Source organism: Papio anubis, chromosome 10 (assembly GCF_008728515.1).
Source record: "Papio anubis isolate 15944 chromosome 10, Panubis1.0, whole genome shotgun sequence".
Classification (NCBI taxonomy): domain Eukaryota; kingdom Metazoa; phylum Chordata; class Mammalia; order Primates; family Cercopithecidae; genus Papio; species Papio anubis.
In genome coordinates, this window is record NC_044985.1 from 6,966,381 (window position 1) to 6,991,774 (window position 25,394).

Here is a 25,394-nt window from a genome sequence, read left to right on the forward strand (position 1 = left end):
TCACTTATTTTCTTCCTGAAAGATGATGCCACCTAGACACAACTTAACTAATGCAGAGTGTGGGGTCAGATACCAAAGAGTTGCATTCCATTTCTTCTTGAATGACACTACATAGTCAACGAATTAAACTGAATTTAACTTTATCCCATATTTTGATGATCCAACTTACTTCTTTCTTGTATATTTGAAGAAACAATTTCCAAGATGAGTTAAAATAAATAGCAAAAACATTGTCCAGTTACACCAAAAAATCCATTGAGAATTTTGTAAAGTTTACCAAAACGAGTTTAACTGCTATTCAGATGTGGCACCCGTTATAGACATTCTTCCTTGTTTAGGAATTTGACACAATTTCTGTTTTGGCAGATGTTTCATTTAGTTTCTGTTACAATCATGTCAGAGCTTGATTTAACTAAAATCTGTTTCAATGTGTGACTGGCAGTCAAATAGCAATTCCCTAGCAATGGGGATATATATCTCAGCGGTTACAAACACCCCTTGCCATGGTTTCTTAGAATCTGTTTCTGATTTTTTTTTTTTTTTTTTTTTTTGGTTGTTCCCATGGGATCTTGCTTCATGAGCTGAAACACTGGCAGCAAAAGCACAAGTTAAGTTCCAAAACGCAAGCCTGGAGAGGAATAATCTAGAAATTTACCTAAGTTTGAGATATGTGGCAGAGAGTAACAATCTAGATGGAGGGTCATTTTAAGCAGAGACACATAAAGGACCCTAAAGCCGAGAGGAAAATCTGGATCCACAGGGAAGAATCTGTGTTTGGCGGGGACAAGGGCATGCGTTTTGGAACTTAATAGATTTGGATGGAAAGCCTAGCTCTCACATTTTCTTGCCTTTGACTTTGCAATTTTATTTCACTATTCTGAGTCTCAGTTCTCTCATTTTTGTAACTCAGAAAATAGTACCTATCTCAAGCAAAGGAGATTTCCTCAACAGCCTATGTTTACTTTTAAGTGTAAGTCATTATTGCTGTTATAGTTATTTGAGAAGTCCCTAAAGGTAAGAAGCAGCAAAATCTTATGTCCTGGAATCTTAGACAAAACAAGTAATTGCAATGGAGGAAGGAATGTTTTGACTGCTGACCCTAAGGGAGTTCATTTATGTCTCATTTGTGTCTCAGTTCATTTATGTCTCTTGTCATAAATGCATGCCAACAGCTTATTGGAAGTAAGTGGTGAGGTATACTACTAATTTTTATTCTACCAAGTGAGAAAGGCCACACATGTCTTATTTAAGTATTCTTTACTTGGTGAACGTTTTTAAGAATATAATTCTTAAAATTATAAGGCCAAATGTGTTGCTTTCTAATGTTGTTAATTCTTGTCATAACTCACGACCATCTGATGTAGCACTTTTCTGTCTCAGAGCAGTGGAAGTAACACACTGTCCCTCTATGCACGGAGGATAGGTTCTAAGACCCCAGTGGATACTTAAAACAGAGAGTACCAATCCCTGTATATACTATGGTTATTCCTATTCATACATACCTATTAAAGAGTTTAATTTATAAAATAGTCACAGTGACAGATCAACGACATCTCATAATAAAATAGGATATATAACAAAATACTGAAATAAAGGTTTTTAAAATTTTTATTTTCTTAAGTCCAAACTTCCATCTTTTCACTTAAAGGAAGCACTTTACAGCTTCTCTTTGACATATCTGAATATGCTTTACTACCCTAGCATTTTGGGGTCCTTATTCAGTAAAAATAAGGGTTACTTGAACACAAGCATTGCAATACTGACAGAATGTGGTAACTGAGAAGGCTACTAAGGTATTAACGCATGGGGAACCCACACAGCTTGGATATGGCAGACAAAGGAGTGATTTGTGTCCTGAGTGGAAGGATGTGAGGCCATGGGGGATTTTGTCACACTGCTCAGAACAGCTAATAACTTAAAGCTTATGAATAGCTTATTTCTGGAATTTTCCATTTTATATTTTCAGACCCCAGTGGACTGTGGGTAACTGAAACCATGAAAAGTGAAAGAAGGACTATTGTATAAGGACATTTGAATTACAAAAATTGTACAAAAGTGTATATCAAGAAACACTAAAAACAGTAACTAGAAAATGTGTATAATCCAGTGACCAATAAATACGTAGGCACTGAAACAGTATTATATAAAGTGGTGATGAAAGAGGAATAAAGTCAACCAGTCATTACAACTGGGAGTAGCTAAATCTAGAGTCAGATGTTAGAAGAAGAAAGAAGAGAAACTAACATTTTTTGAACATTGCTCTCATCCAGGCGTCATGCCAGGAATGTTAAACATGCCCACATGTGATCTATTTAATCTCTTAATAACCCCACAAGGCACCACTGTCATTGTTATTTTACACAAGATCAGTGCTACACTCATAGGCTGGTAAATTGCAGTTAGAATTAGCATTAAGTTGCTCAAAACCCATGAGCTTCACTCTCCCCACAAAACTGTTAGTGCCCCACATGGAGAGGGCAGTTGATAAGATTAGAATGAGGGCATTTTCTGAAATAAAAAAGGGTAAATTTTAACATGTTTTATGGGAAATTTAATTAAGAGACCATGAGCAGTTGATCTGAGTTAGTTTGGCTAGAGTGATAATATGAGCTCGTAAATGATAAATTAGTTTGGAGTGGCAAAGAGATGAAGATGCTGTATAGAAAGCCACATTAAACAGATAAAAATCTGTCCAACATATATTTCTTTGAGCATGTTTTTGTGATAACTTTTCCTAATTTTGCTGGAAAAGTGTCAAAATTAAAGGAAATCAAAGCATGCAATTCTGATGACATTAACAGGACTCTTTTTATTGATCCTTTCTCTAATAATCTGTAATATGAGAGAATTCAGTATGACGGAATTCCATAGTCTATCGTCTTCCTTGTATTTCAGAAAAGATTATATTTTCATTGACTAGCTCAAGGTTTCTCATTTATTACCATAATGTGTGGTTTCTATTCTCTTATTTGATTGGCAAGTTATTTATATGTTAAAAAAAAATCTCAGTGAATTAAAAGTTACTTGCAATAGTTTCCATAATAAAATGCAATCATGTTCAGGTAATGGAAACTTGGGAAGAAAGAATGTAAACTCGGCGATTTACATAACTCCTGCCTTATGCTTTATCTCTGATCTACTTAGAAATGCTCTGAGAAAAGACAGCGTGGATGGGAAATGGGAAATGGGTAGAAAGTACTTTGATAAGGCTTATTTTTCCAACATTGGTAACTTGAAAAGAAAATTGAAATTTTAGAAAATCATGAGGATAATATTATGTATTTATTTTTCATCTCTATAGCTATTGAAATATAAGAATCATAAAACATGGATAAAATTCTCATATAAAAATCACACCAGCTTACAAGAATGCTGCTTCTCCATGTGGTTGTATCAAAGATTTAGAACACGTTCAAGTGTTTTTAAGGTAGAGGTTGTAGTGTGGCCTGTAGCTTAACTTCAACCAGCAAATATGTTTTGTTTGGTCTGCATAATTTTACTTTAATTGTGTCATGTAAATTTAAGATTTATATAAGACTAGATAGATATCAAAGACCTTGGGAAAAAATGGCTTAAATAAAGCTCCTCTCAATTTAAAAAGATAAAATGAGTGTGGGAGCGTGAGATTGTTTAAAATAAAATAAAACCAGCTGATGCAGACTTACTGCCAAAAGAGAGAAACACCGAAGCTAAAACCCATGGCTATGACTTCTGCAGTTCTTGAATTAGCATGCGTCAAAGTTTAAAGCTTGGTTAAAAATAAATAAACAATAAATAAATAATAAATAAATAAAATTTCCAGACTAGTTAACCAGAAATCATCCTCTGCAGATGTGTATGTTCTTAGAGAGAGACAGAGAAAACCGTTGTCAACTTTAATTTTCATATTTTCAGCCCAATTTGCCCTTAAGTGTCCCCAAGGAAGCTTCTGTGGGAAGCGGAACTATAATGAGAGGCTATGTACACATATTTATTATTGTCTTTAGTATTTGTGTACTCATATTAATAGCACTCCAAAGAAGTCAACATCCTAATCCCCGGAACCTGTGAATATGCTAGTCTGCATGGCAAAAAGGCTTGAAAGATGGAAGTGAGATTAGTAATCCTTAGTTACTAAACTGACTTAAAGCTTGAGAGATGATCTAGGCTTGTCCAGGTCGTTCCAATGACATCAAAATGGTCATTAAATTTGAAGAAGGGAATGAAGAGAGAAAGAAAGAGAGCGAGAACCAGACATCGCAGCATGAGAAAGACAGTCTAAAGTTGCTGATGAAAATGGGAGAAGAAGGGCAAGTGTCAAGAAAGGTGGGTGGCCTCAAAAAACAGAAAAGAGCAAGGAAACAGATTTTCTCAGAGCCTCTTAAAGAAACAGGCTTGCAACACCTTGATTTTAGCCTTGTGAAACCAGAGTCAAACCCCTGACTTAAAGAACCGTGACCTCATACATCTATTTTGTTTTCAGTCACTAAGCTTATAGTAATTCGTTAACAGGAGCAATAAGAATCAAATACATAGTTTTTAACTGAAGTTGAATACTGCTGTAAGAAATACATAAAAATGTGGTTGTGGCTTTGGAATTTGGCAGTGGAAAGAGGCTGGGAAAATGTTCAGGAGCATGATAGAAAAAGTTGAGATTGACTTAACATTTCTGATGTAAGTCAAAATATAGATGTTAAAGGCTCTGTTGGTGACGACTAAAAAAAAATTAGAGAAGAATAACATTTCAGGAAACAAAGCTTTTAAATCATATTCCCTTCATGAATACTGAAATTATTATGAATTATTGGTAGAAAGAGGTACATTAATGGCATTGCTGGTGAAGGCTCAGAATAAAATAAAGAAAACGTTATTAGAAATTGAAGAAAATATTACCTTTGTGGTATAATGGCAGAAAGTTTAGCAAAAATGTATAAAGCCAACTTTATAAAAAGGGTGAGATTGGACATTCAGCTGAGATTTTTCCAGCAAAGCCTTGTAGTCTAGTTACTTCTTGCTGCTTATAGTAAAATGTGAGAAGAAAGATAAATTGGGATACAAATTGTTAAGCAAAATGGAACCAGAAATTGGTGATTTGGAAAGTTTTCAGCCTATCCAGTTCCAGAAGGCACTAAAATTAAGAGATTCAATATCAGAAAGCATGCTTTATGGAAAAAGCCTGGGATAAAGCTACAGAACCTTTTGCTAATACCTCAAAAAGATGAAAATGCCAGAGTATGCAGTGATTCAAAAGTCTCTTCGAACAAATTAAGCATGTGACTCATGGATACTCCCAACCATATAATCAGAGGTCAAAAAATTGAGGAGGAAATTTCCATGGAGAAGAGTCTTATCTAATGGAATGAATCCCAGTGACATACACAGGAGACCCACATAGTTCTTGAGAATTTTGTAATAGCGGAAACAATGCCAGCTTGGAGTGTATTCCACAGCATACAAATGAGCTCAATATAATTAGGAAATTTCTTAAAAGTGGAAGACGAAGGCAACCAGACAAGTGGAATCCTGAAAAAAAATAAAACAAAATATAATCAAAAATTGCTGCCTTTAAAGATAAGGGAAGAATGAATGTACCAAGGATTGTGGTTGGCCTGTAGAAATTGGAAAGGGCATAGAAACATATTATTTCCTAGATTCTCCAGAAAGAAACACAGTCCTGCAACACTTTAACTTTAGGCCAATGAGTTCTATTAACTCTAACCGATATTTCTCATTTTAAAAATTTCTTCCAAAAAATAGAAAAGGAGAGGAAATGTCTCAACTTTTCTGTATGATGCCAGTATTACTCTGATACTAAAACTAGACAAAGAGAGCATGAAAAAAGAAAATTATAGACAAATAGATTTTATAAAATTACATACAAAAATTTTCAACAACATATTAACAATTTCAATCCAACTGTGTATAAATCATTATACTACATGACCAAGTGATATTTATTCCACGTAGGCAAAACTGTTTCAGTGTTTAAAAATCAATGTAACCCACCATATCAACAAGTTAAAAAGGAAATATCATGTGCTCATATCAATTGAAGATGAAACATCTATATTTTTTAGTAAAATCCCATAGCTATTCATGATATAAAGCTCTTACAAATAGAAGAGAAAGCCTTCAAATTGATAAAGACTATTTATAGAAACAATAAACAAACAAGTAAGCAAAACCTAGAGCCAGGATAAGGGTGAAAACTCAAATGCTTTCCTTATAAGACTGATAATAAGACAAGACTATGTACTCTCACCAATGTTGTTGAAATAAGTACTGGAAGTTCTATCCAGTTCAGTAAGGGGAAAAACAAAGTTATGAAGATGGGAAAGGAAATAATACAACTGTTTTTATTGAAGATAGCATGACTCTGCATAGAAAGTCCCTAGGAATCTATAAAACAAAAGAAAAAAAGCCCAAATAAGTCTTCTAAATCAAACAAGTGATATTAGCAAATTATAGGATACCTGATCAACGTATTAGAATCAAGGCATTTCTGTATACTAACAGTGAACATATAGAAACCAAAAGAAAAGCACAATCAATTAAAGGTAATTTAATTAATTCATTAAAGGTAAATAAAATACTTGAATGTGCTTATAAAACCATGTACAGAATCTATGTGTTGAAAATTACATATATGAATAAAAGAAATCAATGAAGGTATTGATTATGACAGAGATGCATGACTCGTTCATAGATTGGAAGCCTCAAAATACTAAAAATATCAACCTAAACCTTATACCATATAAAAATTAAGTCAAAATAAGTTATGCACTTACATGTAAACATATAACTATAATACTTTTGTTAAAAATATGAGAAAATCTTTGAGACCTCTCATATTGATCAATAGGTTAAAGAATTTCTATCAAAACCTCAGTAAGGTTTTTTTTTTTTTTGTATGGTAAGATTAAGGCCTTAGAATTGCTAAAAGAATATTAACAAAGAAAAATAAAGTGGAAAGAATAGTTCAGTTAGGATAAAAACTCATTTTATGGCAACAAAAAATTAAGACAGTATGGTATTGGTGGAAGAGTAGACATACAAATCAATAGAGCAGAATAGAGGGCCAAGGAGCACAGGAAGTTCTACACATCTATGCTGAAGTAATTTTTCAGAAAAGAACAATAGAACAAAAGATGAAAAGGATAAAAACTAATTTTATGGCAACAAAAATTAAGACAGTATGGTATTGGTGGAAACGTAAACAAATAGATCAATAGAGCGGAATAGAGGGCCAAAGAGCACAGGAAGTTCTACACGTGTATGCTGAAGTAATTTTTCTGAAAAGAACAAAAGAAATTCAGGAAAGGAAATAGAAACTGTTTAACTAATGGTGCTGTAATAATTGAAATTCCAGAGGCATAAACATCAACCTCAACCTAAGACTTATACTGCATAAAATTATGTCAAAATAAATTATGCACTTAAATGTAAAACATAAAACTATAATACTTTTGTTAAAAAATATGAGAAAACCTTTGAGATCAACGGTTAGATTGAACTTGGCACTAAAAACAAAATCCATTAAAAATATATAAAGTCAACCTCAATATATAAAAAAAATTATTCTGTAAAAGCCTGTTTGAAAAGGATTAAAAACAATGACTGGGAAGTGTATTTTCACACTACATTTTCCACAAAGATACAATATCTATACTATAAAAAAATTCCCAAAACTCAATAGTAAAAAAATACAGAAAACAACAATCCAATTGGAAATTGAGAAAATGACAAGATTACACATTTCCCTGAAGATATACACAGAGCACACAACCACAGAAAAAGATGCTCAACATCATTAGCTATTGTATAAAAGAAAATCAAAAGTCCAGGGAGATATTAAGACACATTTAAAATAAATGGTTAAAATTATATATAAAATATTGCATATGTATAATATATTATATAATTTATATATATATAGAGAGAGAGAGAGAGAGTGTGTGTGTGTGTCTGTGTGTGTGTGTGTGTGTGTATGTGTTGACAATGTTCCAGGTTCTGCTTCAATAAGTAAAGAACTTGGAAGTCATCACTCCTATTCTCACAAGAATAACAAAAGCTAAAGAACCAGAAAATAAATGACTTTTCTTAGCTCCATTAGATAATTGAGTTCATTAAAAAAACTGTCTCCTTCCCTAGAAAAATAGAAAGATAGGGAAATACAGAGAATCACAGCTTACTTCCAGCAAAAGCTGCTGGAGTCAGTAAATGGTAGAAACACTTCAATAGCTATTAATAAATTACTGAAGGCTGTGTGTGGAACAGCTTAAAAACTCCTAGCAGCCTAATCTTAGAGGGATACTGACAGTTTTACGGCTTTTATTTCCAGGCATTACACTACTTTCTGGTGAAGATAAGAGAATAATCTCCAGTGATTTGAATTTGAGTGGGACTAAAAGAAAGTAACCATTCTGAAACACTTACAGAGGAAAAGTGGTCATTTTGAAAATTGCCAAGAGCATTCTGTTCTACATAATAAAGGCTAGCTATCAAGGGAAACTACTTTAACAAAGCCTTATTTAAATCAGGGGAAGGAAAGTTAGTCAATCACTCCAACCACATGTCTTACCAAAACCCATAAGGGGACAAAAATGTTAAGAAACTCTTCTGGAGGTCACAGCTAGAGACTTTGGCTTATTAAAAGAATATAGATTTAATCAAAATATTATATAATGCTTTCCCTCTCCAATACCTCATCACCATAGCAACACTGATCTAGTATAATAATAGTTGACTGAAACTGAGAAATTTGCAAAGGACATGTACTATTTAAGAAGGAGTTTCTAGGGAAACCCAAAGGGAACAACATAAACAAAAGGAAGTTTATGTCTCTGACACCTACAGCTATAACAAACATTAAATGCTGCCCAGTTTCTTTCCAGTTTAAATAAAACTTCACATGAAAGATCTATTTGTCTCATCCTATTATTTGATATGTCATGTCTAATTTTTGACAAAATGTTATAAGGCATGCTAAAAGGCAAGGATAAACACAGTCTGAATATGTAAAGCAAACATCACAACCAGATTCAGACATGACTGAGATTTGGAAAACATCAGACTGGATAATTTAAAATAATTATGTTTAATATGCTGGAGATCTTCACTTTTGAACGTGGACAACACATAAGAACAGAAAGGTACTATAAGCAGAAAGAGAGAAACTCAAAGAATAAAACAGAAATGTTGGTCAGGTGCAGTGGCTCATGCCTGTAATCTCAGCACTTTGGGAGGATGAGGTGGGCGGATCACCTGAGGTTGGGAGTTTGAGACCAGCCTGGCCAACATGGAGAAACCCTGTCTCTACTAAAAATACAAAATTAGTCAGGCATGTTGGTGGATGCCTGTAATCCCAGCCACGTGGGAGGCTGAGGCAGGAGAATCACTTGAACCTGGGAGGGGAGGTTGCGATGACTGATACCACACTATTGCACTTCAGCACAGGTGACAAGAGTGAAACTCCGTCTCAAAAAAAAAAAAAAATGTTAAAAATCAAAAACATTTTCATAGGAATGAGGAAGGCCTTTGAGGGACTCATCAGTATACCTGATGCCACCAAGAACTGAACCAATAAACATGAAGATATGCCAATAGAAAAATTCATAGACTGAAATACAAAGATAAAATAACATAATATAAATTAAAGTGTATGTAATGTCCAAGAAGCTTTGGAAAAATTACAATGGTGTAACATATACATAATGAGACTACATAAAAGAGAAAAAAGAGAGGGATGATACAAATAACAACTTTAAGTACTAATAAAAGATAATTTTCTAATATTAAAAACAGATATCAAACTGTAGATCTGGGAAGCTCAGAAAGCAACAACTGAGAAAAATATTTCAAAAATCTATAACCCAAGTACAATATACTCGAACAGTAGAAAATCAAAGACAAAGAAAAAACATTGAAATAAGTCAGAGTCACCTTACCTAGGGAGAAAAAGAGATAAACATTATATTAAACTCATCTTCAGAAATCATGCAAGCAAGAGTAAAGTATTTAAAGTGTAGAAACAAAACAATAAAAAACAAAACACCAACCCAGAATTTTATATCCAGTAAAATTATCCACAAAATGTGAAAGAGAAATAAAAAATATTCTTAGACAAAAACTGAAAAAACTTACTGCAATTTATTTTGTATCAATTTATTTGTATTTTTTCCTGTTTTGAAAAAAAAATGTTATAAGTAGTTCTTTAGAGAAGAGGAAAATAGTTCATACCAAATACATGGATTTCTGGGTTTATGGAAGCGTTGGAGAAGAAAAAAATGAAGGTAACATGTACCTTTTGTTTTATTCATCCTTATCCTTAACTGATCTAATAGATAACGTATTTTCCTTTAAAATAGTAATAGCAAGACTGTGTTGGGTGAGTATACCCTATGGATAAATGAAATTAATAGCATGAGTGTTATAATGGAAAAAGGAGGGAATTTGGAATATCCTTTTATAAGGTCAGTGTACTCCCCGTGAATTATTATAGCATTTTATGAAAGTGGACTTAAATTAGTTGTAAATGTTTACTGAAAAGTATAGGGCAACTACAAAGAGACGAATACTTAAGCAAAATATGTCTAAAATTTATTTAACGAAAATTACAAATGATTAAAAATCAAAGAGTCACCAAATAAATGGAAAGATATTTCATGTACTTGGATAGGCAGAATCAATACTGTTAAAACGTCATTCTTTCTTATCTTTTTCTATAGATTTATTGCAATCTCAGATAAACTTACTGCAATTTATTTTGTATATATGAACAGAGTGTTGCTAAGTTTTATGTGAAAAGGCAAAAGACACAGAATAACCAACATAATACTAAAAAACAAGAAAATGGAGGAAAAGGAGAAAAAGAAGAAAAAAAAGAGTTGTTATTCAACTTCGAGACTTTGAGACTTACTAAAAAGCTACAACTATCAAGGCAAAATAAAAGACAAGTAATCAATGAAGCAAAATGGAGAGCCCAGAAATAATCAACTACAGTTGCATAATGACAATCAACTGGTATTTGACAAAGGAGCCAAGGCAATTCAATACTGAAAGAGTAAACTTTTCTACAAATGATGCTGGAACAACTGGCATCAACATTGAAAAAAAAAAATGAATCCAGATATAAACCTTACATCTTTCACAAAATTAATGCATAATGAATTACTGACCTAAATTAAAATTCAAAACGATAAAACATCTATAGTGTAACATAAATGAAAATCTTATTTTTTATTTTGGTGATGAGTTTTTAGGCAATGCTGAAAGTACAATCTATAACAAAATCAACAAGTTGGATTTATTATAATTAAAATAGCTTTGTGAAAGTGACTTAAGAGAATGAAAATAAAAACGGAAGACTAAAGAAAATATTTTAAAACATCCCTATAGTAAAGCACTATTACCAAAAATAAACAAATAACTTAAATCTTCACAATAAGAAAATGAACAACTGCATTTTTTTAAATGAGCAAAAGCTCTGAATAGGTATCACACTAAAAATATACCATTGGCAAATAGGCATGTGAAAAGACACCTGGCATCATGTATCAATAGAAAATTATAATTTAAAACAATAATGAGATATCACTGCCCACCTAATAAGATGGCTGCACACACACACACACACATGCACACCCACACAATGACAATGCCAAATGTTGGAAGGGATCTGAAACAACAAGATCTCTTTTATTGTTGGTGGCTATGTAAAATCATACAGCCACTCTGAAAGGCAACTTGTCAACTGTTTCAATTACCAAACATGCAGCTACCATATGACCCATCAATTTTACTCTTTGGCATATATTTTAGCGGAAAAAAATAGTTTTGTACACAAACATTTCTGCATGAATATTCATAAAATTTGGTTCATAATAGCCAAACTCAGAAACAGCTCTGGTGTCTTTCAGTGGATAAATGGTTAAACAAACTGTGGTAAATCCATACCATTGCTTCACAACAAAAGAAATGAAAAATATACCTAATAACTTTTATGATGATGCTGAGTAAAAAAAAAAAAAATCAATCCTGAAAGGTCAAGTACTGTATGATTCCATGTATACATAATTCATTAATCAAGAGGAATACTTAAGTGATGAACAGGTTATCATTGCCCTGGATCAATGACAGGGCAGGTAGTGGGTGCAGCTGTACTAGGGATTTGTGGTGAGGAACTATTCAGTATCTAAATTGTATTAATGTTGATACCCAGGTTGTAGTACTGTCCTGTAGTTTTGTAAGATGTTACCATTTGGGGAAAGTCAGTAAAGGGTACAAAGTTTCTCTTTGTATTATTTATTTTAACTTCATGTAAGTCAAAATAAAAACTTTAATTTAGAAAATAGAACACAAGGCAGTCTTCCCATGCTCTTTCTCAATTGAGGTTGACATTAAGTGAATGTTTCCTGGCTAATTGTACACTGCAACAAGAAACCATAATTCATAGTGAATCATGTGGGCCAGGGAATCTAGTCGTGATATGCAACACCCAAGGAAGATAAGAGCAACTGATCTCCCTTAGCCGCGTGGAACAAAACAGTGTATAGGAGTCATGACTGTGATGTCGGCCAGGCAAATCTGCTATGTGTGTCTTTGCTGTTAGATATATTCAGACTGCCTAGAAGATATTCAAACTGGCTCATTCCCAGCACTTAATCCTTGAAATCCAAATTGTTTATATGGCTTTTCCCGAAGTTACATAGAAGTGTATTGCTTGGAATTATAACAATAAAAATAGTAGGAAACATAGTTAATATTTAATGAAGGATTATCATGTGCCAGACGTTTTTTCTCATGGCTTTGTATGAATTATATAATTTAATTACCAACGAAGTTCATGAGTGGCTAAAATTTGAATGACATTTCTTTGCTTGACTTAACTAATTTACAAAAAAATTTAGGTGATTTTCCCCATGATGAAAGAGTTTCCACTAAATGATTACAGGTTAAGAACTAAGCTAATACACTTTGGAGACTGTTATCACAATACTTTATTGCCTTACAGAGCAAAACTACATAGGTCATTAAATGTTCCCTATAGCAAATTATTCAGAGAAAAATGAACACTAACATGTAACATTGCTAGAAGGTCCATTCTCACATTGCTATAAAGAAATACCCGAGACTGGGTAATTTATAAAGAAAAGAGGTTTAGCTGGCTCTGGTTCCACAGGCTATATGGGAAGCATAGTGGCTTCTGGGGAGGACCCAGGAAACTTTCAATCATGGCTGAAAAAGAAGCAGGTATGTCTTACATGGCCAGAGCAGGAGGAAGAAGGTGAGGAGGAAGGTGCCACACACTTTTAAACAACCAGATCTTGTGAGAACTCTATCATGAGACAACACTAGGAGGATGATACTAAGCCATTAGAAACCATCCCCATGAATCAATAACCTCCCACCAGGCTCCAACTCCAACATCAAAGATTACAATTCAACATGAGATTTGGGCAGGCACACACATCCGAACCATTTCATAGTTGCACCTAGGAGCAATAATACGTATTCATAACCTAGAAATTGAATGCAGTTCTGATACTTAGTTATTTAGGCATTCTGGTAAAAGACAACAATGCAGATTATCTGAGGATCTTGAGTCAACTCCTTAACGTGTATTGGGTTCTACATTAGAGGCAGGTCATTAAAGCAGCTAGAGACCAAGCTCTCTGGCACCAGTATATCAGGGATCAGAATCTGGCTCTGCCTAAGGTAACATTACTTGTCCTTACTTTGCTTTTGTTGTTGTATCTGTATGGAGCGTAGAATATATGTCTTTGGGTTATTGAGAGAATAAAATACATGCAAAACATTGAAACAGTATCAGATTAACTATGTTAGCATGTAAAATATGCAGTGTGAATTAAATGTTCAAATGCTGAATGTTTCTGGAAGAAAATAGAAGGGCTCCAAAAACCCTAGGTAATTCAGTAGTCTTTGGTAAGATAATTAGTATGTTATTTTCAGTGAGAGAGGAAAGAATATACAATCACGTATTCCAAGCTAGCTGGGTTTATGTAGTTCCATACTAGCCTTGAGCTAAGATGATTGCAGGAAGTAACAAAAAAATTTGTTTGTGGGCATGTGTGTTTGTGTTTAAAATAGGCAATGAGTGTTCTTTGCACACCAAATAACTGAAATAATAAATAGTGGAAACATAAAGACTTTTTAATAATCATATATGATTTATAATAAGCATAATTTCCTGTTATTCTGCCATTAATTTCTCTTCTTGCCAAACCTGTTTCTTCCAGACAAGATTTTCTCTTTGTTTCTCTCCCCATCTGTCTCTCATGCTGCATGCTTTATCAAATGCCTGATAATTCTTAAATTTCTGTTCACATTCAAGACTAGAAAAATTGAAATGCAGACTGAGAGTTCTATGTTCTTGTCAATTAATAAATTCCTTTTTTGAATGAATCTTTAGGGAGCCAGTCAGTAAGCTTCCCCTCAGCCGTGCAGGATGGAAGACAGAGCTCTTGGACGCTAACAACCACTAGCTGTCCCAGTTTGCTTCAGCTTTATACATTTTTAAAGAACAAACTTGTGTTGTATTTGTGTAGGGTTTAACGTCTGGGTGTTGGGTTTTGTGGATGGAGGTGGATAAAGGGCATGATGTTTACTGTTTCATAGAGAATGATTAAATTAATATCCACATTTTTGGACATTTCTTTATTGGATATTCCATCCATCTTTCCAGACTTCCTAAAGCCCAGAGCCTTGTGAGGGTTTTGCCAGAAGCAGACACCATCACCATCAAAGATACACCCCCACAGGTATATAAAGGCTGCCATTTCTTTGCTCTGAGTCATGTGCCAAGTCTCTTCCATCTTTTAACAAATCTTTCATATATGTATTGATTCTCTTTTGTGCAAGAGGTTCCTCTCTGTTTCCATTTGTGAGTTTGTGTTCGTGCATTTGCTTGCAATCAAATAATGTATTTCTCTGTAATAAGTAAATGGTTTAGGCAGAAAAAGATATATTTGTGTGTCTTTTTTTGCTATTTTGAAAGACCATTAATAATGTTGGTTACAAGTGCATAAATTGTAACTTCAGCATTAAAAAAATGTGTTTGGGGTCGAATTTTGAAGACTCCAAATTATCTATGCGTTGTGTCCAGTAAATGCCTTCTGGGATATCATCTCCTCTGCAAGTGGTCAAAATGGATTCCACAACCTTACAAGCTGTGGTCTAACAATTGGGCTTTATTGTGCAAGAGGAAATCTCAGAAAGCCAGATCGGCAAAAATAAATGTCATATTATCCTCAAACTTTATTGAAATCAAATCCACATGTCACACACACATACCATAAAATTCACCTAGTGTACAATTCATGAGCTTTTAGTACATTCACATATAAGTGTAATCCTCACCACAATTTTAGAACATTTCTGTGCCTCAAGAGCAAACCCTCTACCCTTTAGCTACCATCCCCCTAGTTATCCACCCAACACAGCCTTAAGAAACCACTAATCTACTTTCTATCTCCATAGCTTCCCCCATTTGGACATTTAATATAAATGGATTCTTACAATATGTGACCTTTTTTGACCAGCTTTTTCACTAAGCAAATTGCTTCAAGGTTCATCCATGTGGTGACATGTATCAGTACTTATTTCTTTTTATTGCTGGATAATATTCCATTGGATGGTTATACCACACTTTGTTTATTGATTCATCACTTGATGGACATTTGCAATATTTCCTCCTTTTGAATATTATAAACAGTGCTATAAATATTTATGTAAAATATATGCAAACATAGGTTTTCATTTCTCTTGTTTACATAACTAGGAGTGGGAATCCTGGGTCATATGATAATGCTATATTTAATAACTTCATGTGCTGACAGTCTGCTTTTCAAACTGGTCACACTGCTTGATATTCCCACCAACAGTGTTTGAAGGTTCCAATTTTTCTATAAACTCATATAAAAATAAATCCATTTTTTTCTTTTCAAGATTATTCGATCTATTCTGAGTTCCTTGTAGTTACATATATATTTTAGAATCACTTTGACCATTTTTAAAAGAAGTCAGGCAGAATTCTGATAGAGATTGCATTGACTCTGTAGATTAATTTGGATTTTATGCCATCTGAACAATATTAAGTTTTCTTCTCCATAATTGTGAACTGCTTCCTATTTATTTAGTTCTTCTTAAGTTCTATAGCTTTCAGAGTATAATTTTTGCACTTTTGTGTTGAATTTATTCCTAAGTATTTTATTATTCTTAATAATACGGTAAATATAATTGTTTTATTAATTTCATTTTCTCGTTTTTCATTGTAAATGTATAGGAAAACAATTGACCTTTGTATATTAACCTTGTATCCTACATCTTTGCTGAATTCATTTATAAGTTCAAATAAATTTTTAGTGAATCTGTAGGGTATGTTACAGATAACATACCAAGATTATGTTATCTGTAAAATAGAGATAGTTTCACTTCTTTCTATCAAATTTGAATTCTTTTTATTTCTTTTCTTGGTGTCTAATTGCTCAAGCTGTTCTTCACTCTTGATCCATCCATGGAGACCTTCAGCAGAATTTAGTGACACTTGAACATGGTGTGGATTTCATTCCAGGTGAGCAACTCCTTCTTGAGGGACTCACTACCTTCTTAAAATATAAGCATAAAGATTATGGATGCTGTTTGTTTTGTGCCAGCAGGCTGGGTTTGGGTTTGGGCACCAGCTGCATTCCATTATCTGACTATAATAAATACCTTAGAGTCCAAGCAGTTTTTCAGTTCCCAGAAAGCTGAAGAAAGCTTAGCTTGAAAGCATTCCTTTACACTGGAAAAGCAGAACTTATTATATGGTAATTCATTGTTCATACAACTTAGAGTGAGGTTCTGAGGTATTTTCACTCATTACTCCAAACTGTAAAATTAATAACATTGGATGTTCATTTATTATTTGAGCTTATTACTTAGTACTGGATGATGCTCATTTCTTAAAGCAAGAACCTGAGCATGAACTTTATTCTGCAAGTTCACTTTCAATTTTGTATAAACCCCAGGGGATTTGAAACCTAACCTTCAAAAAAAAGGAAACCTTAATATTTCATCTAAAGAAAATCATTTTATGCTATTTTTGCAACTTTGCTAAGTGTTAATGAGATCACTTGGACACAGGAAGGGAAGCATCACACACCGGGTCCTATTGTGGAGAGGGGGGAGGGGGGAGGGATAGCATTAGGAGATATACCTAATGTAAATGACAAGTTAATGGGTTTAGCACACCAACATGGCACATGTATATATATGTAACAAACCTGCACTTTGTGCACATGTACCCTAGAACTTAAAGTATAATAATAAAAAAAGAATAACCTAGTCCCAATAATATTTTAAAGTTATGAAAGTGCAATAAAACTTTAAAGACACACACACACACTCACTCACACACACACACAGATCCGTACTCATTTAGATGGATTCATTTACCTAAGTAAATTCATATTTTCGGTCTCTTTTCTTTGCAAGTGATAATTCCAGCTTATGTTAACTCCTACATTTTATGTTAATCTAATCATGGTTCTAAGTGAAAAGCAACATGAATTCTTCGATAGGAAAAACTCTATGTAATAGATAGGTTTCTACCTACCTTCAATATTATATTTGTTTATTTCATCTGTCAAACATCTACTCCAGAGGAACTGCTCATTTCATTGATTTATGAAAAACACCATGCACATTCTTATGTTCACACCATGTCATTCCTTAACCTACAAGCTCTTCCCTCATCTTAAGATTTAACTGAACCTTAACCTCTCTTTCCAATGCAGTTTATATTGTTGCTAATTCCTATAGCATTCCCTGGGTTTATGGGCATCGAGTAGTCTTACTTTTGAATACCCATTCATTCACTCCTATAACATTCATGAAATATTGTATTTCTTCATTCATTCTGTAATGCGACTGTTATACCTTTCTCACATTTGGGTTAAAATATTATTAAAGAAATACAACATTTCATGAATGTTACTTTAATGCTGAATCTGCTAAAAACATCAAAATGTGTTTTTATATATACTTACAGGATTTCCTATTCAAAATGGACAATAAAATAGTACTTGATATTTGCTAAATGCCATTTGTAAAGGCTCCCTTTTCACAGAGCAGAAGGCTCCATATAGAGGTCTTGTCACCAGGGAAAGATGATGAGGAAGAGGTTCTATCCAGGCTTGTCAACGGATCATGACACTTCTACGCAGACTTGACTGAGAATTCCTAGGATCCTAAGCAAGACTTGGTCTACTTAATGGCAAATTCAGCTGATCACAATGCATTACCTGAAGCTCCCTAGAGATAGATAAAATCCAACAGTTAGATAAAAACTGAAATTTCATTGACTTTTCCAATAGGAAACAACTAAAGCTACACATGAACACATTTATCACAGACAAACTTAATGTCGTCTTTTAGAGGCCTTCTTTATTGAATCTTAATCTGATGGTTATTATGAGGTAATGCAAGGAGCTTGGCAAAATGCAGTTTACAGCCCCTTTTCTCAGGTGTGATATAAGAGCAATCTCCCAAAATGTCAGAGGTGGATAACTTAGTGTTGACTCTAGCTCATAATTCTTCCACAATAAGGAATTCTGATTGACCCCTTTCAACTCAGTGTCTTTCATAAATATGAAATCTAATTCCGGACTCAAATGCAATGCAGGAAGTAGAAGACACCTGGGAATGGGTTATGAAATTCTCAACCAAAAATGTTTAAAGCAGCAGAAAAGAACATACAGGTCAGAATCTGGAATGATTTTAAGGGAGAGAGGTGGCTGAATTTCATCAAGTCGTAAGATTTCACATCTGGCAGGTTCTGATTTGCGCATATGGAGCAGAAATATTAATTTTTATCACCAGTTTTTGCTTTTAAATTCTTAGTGACTTGAATGTGAAAGGACTTGCAGCTTTTTAGGAAAAATTGTTTCACCACATTATTTATTATTACAGGATTATTTTATAATGCATTTTTAGTACTTGATTAATTCGTTAATGGGACAAGTTGAGTTAGCTTATAACATATTAATATTTCCTAAATGGGCCCCATTAGGCAAGCAATAAAATTTGGAGTGAAATCAAAGCTGCTCACTCTACTCTTTCTCACATAATTTCAGTAAAAGTGGGAAAAGGATCCCAAATATTTTCACATAAAAGAGGCAAAGGCTGAGGCATTAGACATGGTTAAATCATACTTATTTTGTTAATAATTAAAGCTTAATAACATGCTCCAAGAAATTTGCGATTCACCAATTTGAATAAAATCAGAGAAAAAAAAAAGAGCTATTTCTTCTCCTGGTAGGAAATTTTACATTTTTACTCACCTTTGCGCCCGTTATGTCGCTGGTGGGGCAGTAGTCTTGGTTTTGAGCAATAACAGTTTGGTCTCTAGTTTCCTCACACAATGGGAAATGAACAGATCTTACTCGCAAAATATTGTGTATGCCTGCTCTAACCTGTCTGAGTTAGACTCAGTCCTAATGGACTGAATATTACAAAAATAGAAGGTTAAAATAGAGGAGGTTTATTGTATTCTGTGTTCAAAAGCACTGAAATCCAGGATCAAACAGGTATTTGTACACCCATATTCATATCAGCATTATTCACAATAGCCAAAGGTGCCAAATGTTCATCAAGAGATGATCGGATAAACAAATGTGATATATATTTATAATAAAATATTACTTAGCCCCAAAACAAAATTCCGATAAATTCTACAACATGAATGAAAGTTGAAAACACTATGCTAAGTGAAATAAGCCAAACATGAAAGAGCGAATATTGTATGAATCCATTAATACGAGGTACCTAGAATAGATAATCATATAAAGATGTGATTATAACATAATTTACATGGCACATGGGAATGAAAAATGGGAAGTTATTGTTTAATGGATAGAGTTTCTATTTGGGATAATAAAAAAAATTATGGAAATTGGTCGGGCATGGTGGCTCATGCCTGTAATCCCAGCACTTTGGGAGGCCAAGGCAGGCGGGTCACCTGAGGTCAGAAAGTCAAGACCGGCCTGAACAACATTGTGAAACCCTGTCTCTACTAAAAATACAAAACTTAGCCGGGTGTGGTGGTGGGTACCTGCAATCCCAGCTACTCAGGAGGCTGAGGTGGGAGAATCACTTGCACACAGGAGGTGGAGGTTGCAGTGAGCTGAGGTTATGCCATTGCACTCCAGGCTGGGTGACAAGAGCAAAACTCCATTTCCAAAAAAAAAAAAAAGAAAAAAAATTCCAGAAGTACATAGTGGTAATAATTGCAGAATATTGTGAAGGTACTTAATGGCACTGAATTGGACACTTAAAATGGCTAAAATGGTAATTTTATGTTATGTGTAATTTACTACAATAAAAATGCAAAAGAGCCAATGTGTTAATTTATAAGTAAACATTTATATTAATATATTTATAATAATATATATTAATATAAGATCCAAATGATTGAGATTCTATTTTATTAAACATTTATATACATGCTTCATGCATGTCAAATAGTCTTTTAAGTGCTTTAGGAATTTTAATTCATTAAATCATTATAACTTCTATATGAAGTAGATGTTATTATTATCCCAGTTTTCCAGGTGAAGAAATAGTGGCACAGAGTCTTTAGGTAATTTTTCTAAGGTCATACATCTAGTGAACACTATATCCAGGACTCAAACCCCTGCTATGTGGCTCTACAACCTATATTCTTCATCACTGTGCTATGTAGCTAGAACTCCTTGGTCACCTGATTAGGAGATCAGAGAACAAACAGATCCTTTATTTTAGAAAGTCACTTGTAGCATACCATTGAAAAATAATTCTCATTTTCCTGATAATCCAAATGACACATTTGCTATTTATCTTGTTTACAAACTCTGTGCAAAATTCAAATGTTTCGTAGATTAATATTTTTTCTAGTAATGGGTTTATGATTTATCTTCTGGATGTTATTTTAGAAACAATTTTATACCCTGTAGTTAACTACTAAATCATTGTTTTGGTTGCTTGATTTGCCTTTTTTTGTAATCTAGCATTTTAAAAATAATTTATTCAATTAGACCATTCATGAATGTGGAATATATGTAAAATAATTATAATACATAGGAAGAGTCACACATGTACCTACCCTCAAGTTTATCTACCAAAAACACAGACATATGAAAATACGCATATAAGAGATTGTAGTGGAAGAGATAGAATATAAGCAAAGGGATATGTTAAAACAACATGCCATACATAGAAAGTTGTAATGTATTTATTTGCTGGAGTAAATTGTAATTGGTAGAGGGTGGCAGAGTTAAAACTAGAGAGATAAGGGAGGCTCTAGATTATGGAAGATCTTGTAAAATATGTTAAGTAGTTATTATAGGATTCCAGTTTGTTATGTCTGACAATAGATAATAATGAGAGGTAATGCTTATGGTCTTCTTACTTTGTGCCAGACAGTCTTCTAAGCACTTTAATTAAACTTACTTATTAAATATTCATACCAACTCTGTGAGTTAGCCATGAATATTATCTCATTTTGAGATGAGAAAATGCAACAACAGTGAGTTTATTTAATTTACTGTAGGTCACAATAAGATTCAGAAAGTCAAGCTCCAAAGCCCCCACTCTTAACCTTATGTGGTATTGCTTAACATGATCAGGTTATTATTAATGTTATCCATTACTCTGGTGGTAGAAAATATATTTGCTTAGTATTGAGTCTTAAATTCGTAAGTGCAAGCCAGAATTGTGGCCTCAGCCAAGGCAAGAGGGATGAGAGTTTAGAAGAGGAGGCATAGTCATAGGAATGAAGAGGACATGCTTTAGAGGTAGCAAAAGGAAAACTGACTATGGATCGGATATGAGAAGCAAGGAAGAGAGGAATTAAGAAGGAATCCTAGGATTTTTTAGTTAAAATAAGTGAACTGATGTCACCCAAGTAAGATAAAGAACATAAAAGGCTAACATATTAAATATTCTTTGGCTCTGAATCACCAAAAATCTTTATTAGCATTCCATCAATGTCCACATTATGAAGAAAAACAAACAAAAAAAAAACATCTAATTTCAAATTCACAGCCCATTTATAGCAATTGCTTATGACTTGTAGTAGGTTAAAGTCAGTAATTTAACATCTAGTCTTATGTTCTTTTATGCATTTTATATTATTTCAATCTGAATCCTGTCATTCATACTTTTATCTTGTTTCATGTTTTACTCAAACATCTTTATCTTTAGGAGAAGATTAAACTTTCTTTCTTCTTCCAATTCTATCCCCAAAGAGAAGTTTTGATAGGCACCAAGAGAAAGCATTATAGTAGTAATTGGAGGAGTTTTTAGGAGTAAATGAAATTAACAAAGGGTAATAGTTTTTTTACAGTATGCTTTACATAAAGCAAAATTAACAGGTATGCCTATAATTTGATCTATCTTTTCCTTCCTTCCTTCCTTCCTTCCTTCCTTCCTTCCTTCCTTCCTTCCTTCCTTCCTTCCTTCCCTCCTTCCTCCCTCCCTCCCTCCCTCTCTCCGTACCTTCCTTTTCTCTTTCTCTTCTTTTCTCAAATTCCTGGGTTCAACAGACCCTCCTGTCTCAGTCTCCTGAGTCACTGGGACTACAGAAGTGAGCCACGATGCCAAGTTAGAATTTGATCATTTGACATATGTGTAAATGAGTTTACCCACACCTTTTTCAAAATACAGTTGACTCACCCCCATGCAGTAGAAAATTCTTGATGCAACTTTTAACCCCCCAAAACCTTAAATACAAATAACCTACTGTTGACCAGAAGCCTTACTGAAAATGTAAACAATTGATTAGCAAATGTTTTTTATGTTATATGAATTGTACACTAGATTCCTATAATAAAGAAAGAAAGAAAGAAAATGGGAAAGAAAATGTGATTAAGAAAATCATAAGAAAGATAAAATGTATTTACTATTAAGTAGAAATGGCTCATCATGAAGATCTTCATCTTCACGGTCTTCACATAATGTAGGCTGAGGAGGAGGGGGATGTGGAGGGGTTGGTCTGGCTATCTGAAGGCTGGCAGAGACAGAAAAAAATTTTAAGTGGACCCTTGCAGTTCAAACGCATGCTATTTAATTGTACGGAACATTTTCATAACCACAGAACATTCGCTTTTCCCCCTCTATAGGCAATCAGCCACTCCCGAAACAACTACTATTCTGATTAAAATCACCATGGATGACTTTTGTCTGTTCTAGAAATTCATGCAATTAAACAGTATGTACTTTTTTGGATCTGGCTTCTTTCACTAAATGTAATGTTTTTCAGATTCTTCCATGTTGTGTCTCATGTAAGTTATTTTTCTCTCTTTTATATTTAATAGTATCCCAATGTTTGAACCTGCTACAGTACATTTATCATTTTACCTATTGACTGATAATTTTGGCTTTTTTGAATAAAGTTGCTGTAAACATTCATGTACAGGAAGTTTTGTGGACAGACGTATGCATGTATTTCTCATTCTCAAAATCCTGAGGGGTATTGTTGGGTCATAAGCTAAATAGGTATTTGTTTGAAATTTTTTAAGGTAACAAATTATTTTCTGAATCGATGCTTCCATTTTACACTTCTATAAGCAATGTATGAGAGTTTTAGCTGTTCTCTACCCTCACTAATAATTTCTGCTGTCAGACTTTAAATTTCAGTCATTTTAGTAGGTGTGTTGCAGTATCCCATCATGGTTTTAGTTGGTATTTTCTTGATGAATAATGCCTGTAACTCATTGGCCATACATATATCTTTTTTCAAGAAGTTTCTATTCAAGTATTTTATCAATGTTTGTCTTTCTATTATTGAATGATAATAGTGCTTTATACATTTTTGATACAAATTCTTTATATTTAATATTTTATATTCTATTGTATTGTGAATATTTTCTCCTAGTCCATGGCTCACCTGCAAATTTTTCTTAACTATATATTTTGATGAGCAAGACTGTTTAAATGAGGATGCAGTGAATTTATCCATTTTAATAACTAATGCTTTCAATGTGTTATTTAATAAATATTTGCCTACCAAAACTTATACAAATATATCCTATTCTTTACACCTAGGAACATAATAGTTTAGGGTCGAAAGTTTAGTTAATTGTTCTCTCTTGCATTATATATGTATATCATGTGAGGTAAGGGTCAAGGTTTGCTTATTGTCATTTTTCCTTCAAAACAGATACTCAGTAGTTGCAGCACCATTTGTGGAAATGTTTTCCTCCCCCCCACCACTCCCGCCTTAATTTATATTGGTGCTGTCCTTGTGTACCAAAATTTATGTGTGGATTTACTTCTACTCTACTGTATTCTATTGACTTACTTATTTATCCTGTCACCTATATTATACTGTGTTGATTACTATGTTGTAGTTTCATTTTATACCTTAAAAGTCAAACAGAGTAAATCTCCCAACCTTGCCCTTCTTTTTCAGGATAGCTTAATTATTCTGTCATTTGCATATCCATTACAACTTTAGAATCAACTCAACCATATATTCCAAAATAACCTACAATTTTTATTCCTTTTGTTATATACCCAGTAATGGGATTGCTGGGTCAAGTGATATTTCTACCTCTATGTCTTTGAGGAATCATCACACTTTCTTCCACAATAGTTGAGCTAATTTACTCTCCCACCAACAGTGTATAAGCATTCCTTTTTCTCCACAACCTTGCCAGCATTTGTTATTTTTTTGACTTTTAAGTCATAGCAATTCTGACTGGTATGAGGTGGTATCTCATTTTGGTTTTGATTTTCATTGCTCTAATGATCAATGATGTTGAGCTTTTTTTCATATGACTGTTGGCTTCTTTTGAAAAGTGTCTGTTCATGTCCTTTGCCCACTTTGCTATGGGGCTGTTTATTTTTTTCTTGTAAATTTGTTTAAGTTCCTCATAGATGTCAGATATTAGACCTTTGTTGGATGCATAGTTTGAAAAATTTTTCTCCCATTCTGTAGGTTGCCTTTTTACTCTGTTGATGGTTTCTATTGCTGTGCAGAAGCTCTTTAGTTTAATTAGATCCAACTTGCCCATTTTTGCTTTTGTTGCAGTTGCTTTTGGTGTCTTTGTCATAAAATCTTTGCCAGTGCCTAAGTCCTAAATGGTATTGCCTATGTTTCTTTTCCAGGGGTTTTACAGTTTGGGGCTTTACATTGAAGTATTTAATCCATCTTGTGTTAATTTTTGTATATGGCATAAAAAAAGAGTCCAGCTTCAATATTTTGCTTGCCAGTTATCCAAGCACCCTATATTGAGTAGGAAATCATTTCCCCATTGCTCGTTTTTGCCAGGTGTGCTGAAGATCAGATAGTTATAGGTGTGTAGCCTTATTTCTGGGTTTTCTATTCTGTTCCATTAGTCTATGTGTCTGTTTTTGGACCAGTACCATGCTGCCAG

At 33.7% G+C, this 25,394-nt stretch overlaps 1 long non-coding RNA gene across 1 annotated transcript in view; it reads left to right on the top strand.

Moving 5' to 3' along the window:
• LOC116269137 overlaps positions 1–23,846 on the top strand; it is a 37,262-nt gene extending 13,416 nt beyond the window's left edge. Inside the window, exons 2-4 of the long non-coding RNA XR_004176456.1 lie at positions 14,684–14,759; positions 16,490–16,570; positions 23,136–23,846. This is a non-coding gene — a long non-coding RNA (uncharacterized LOC116269137). The remainder of the gene's footprint in view (positions 1–14,683; positions 14,760–16,489; positions 16,571–23,135) is intronic.
• Positions 23,847–25,394: the final 1,548 nt, after the last annotated feature.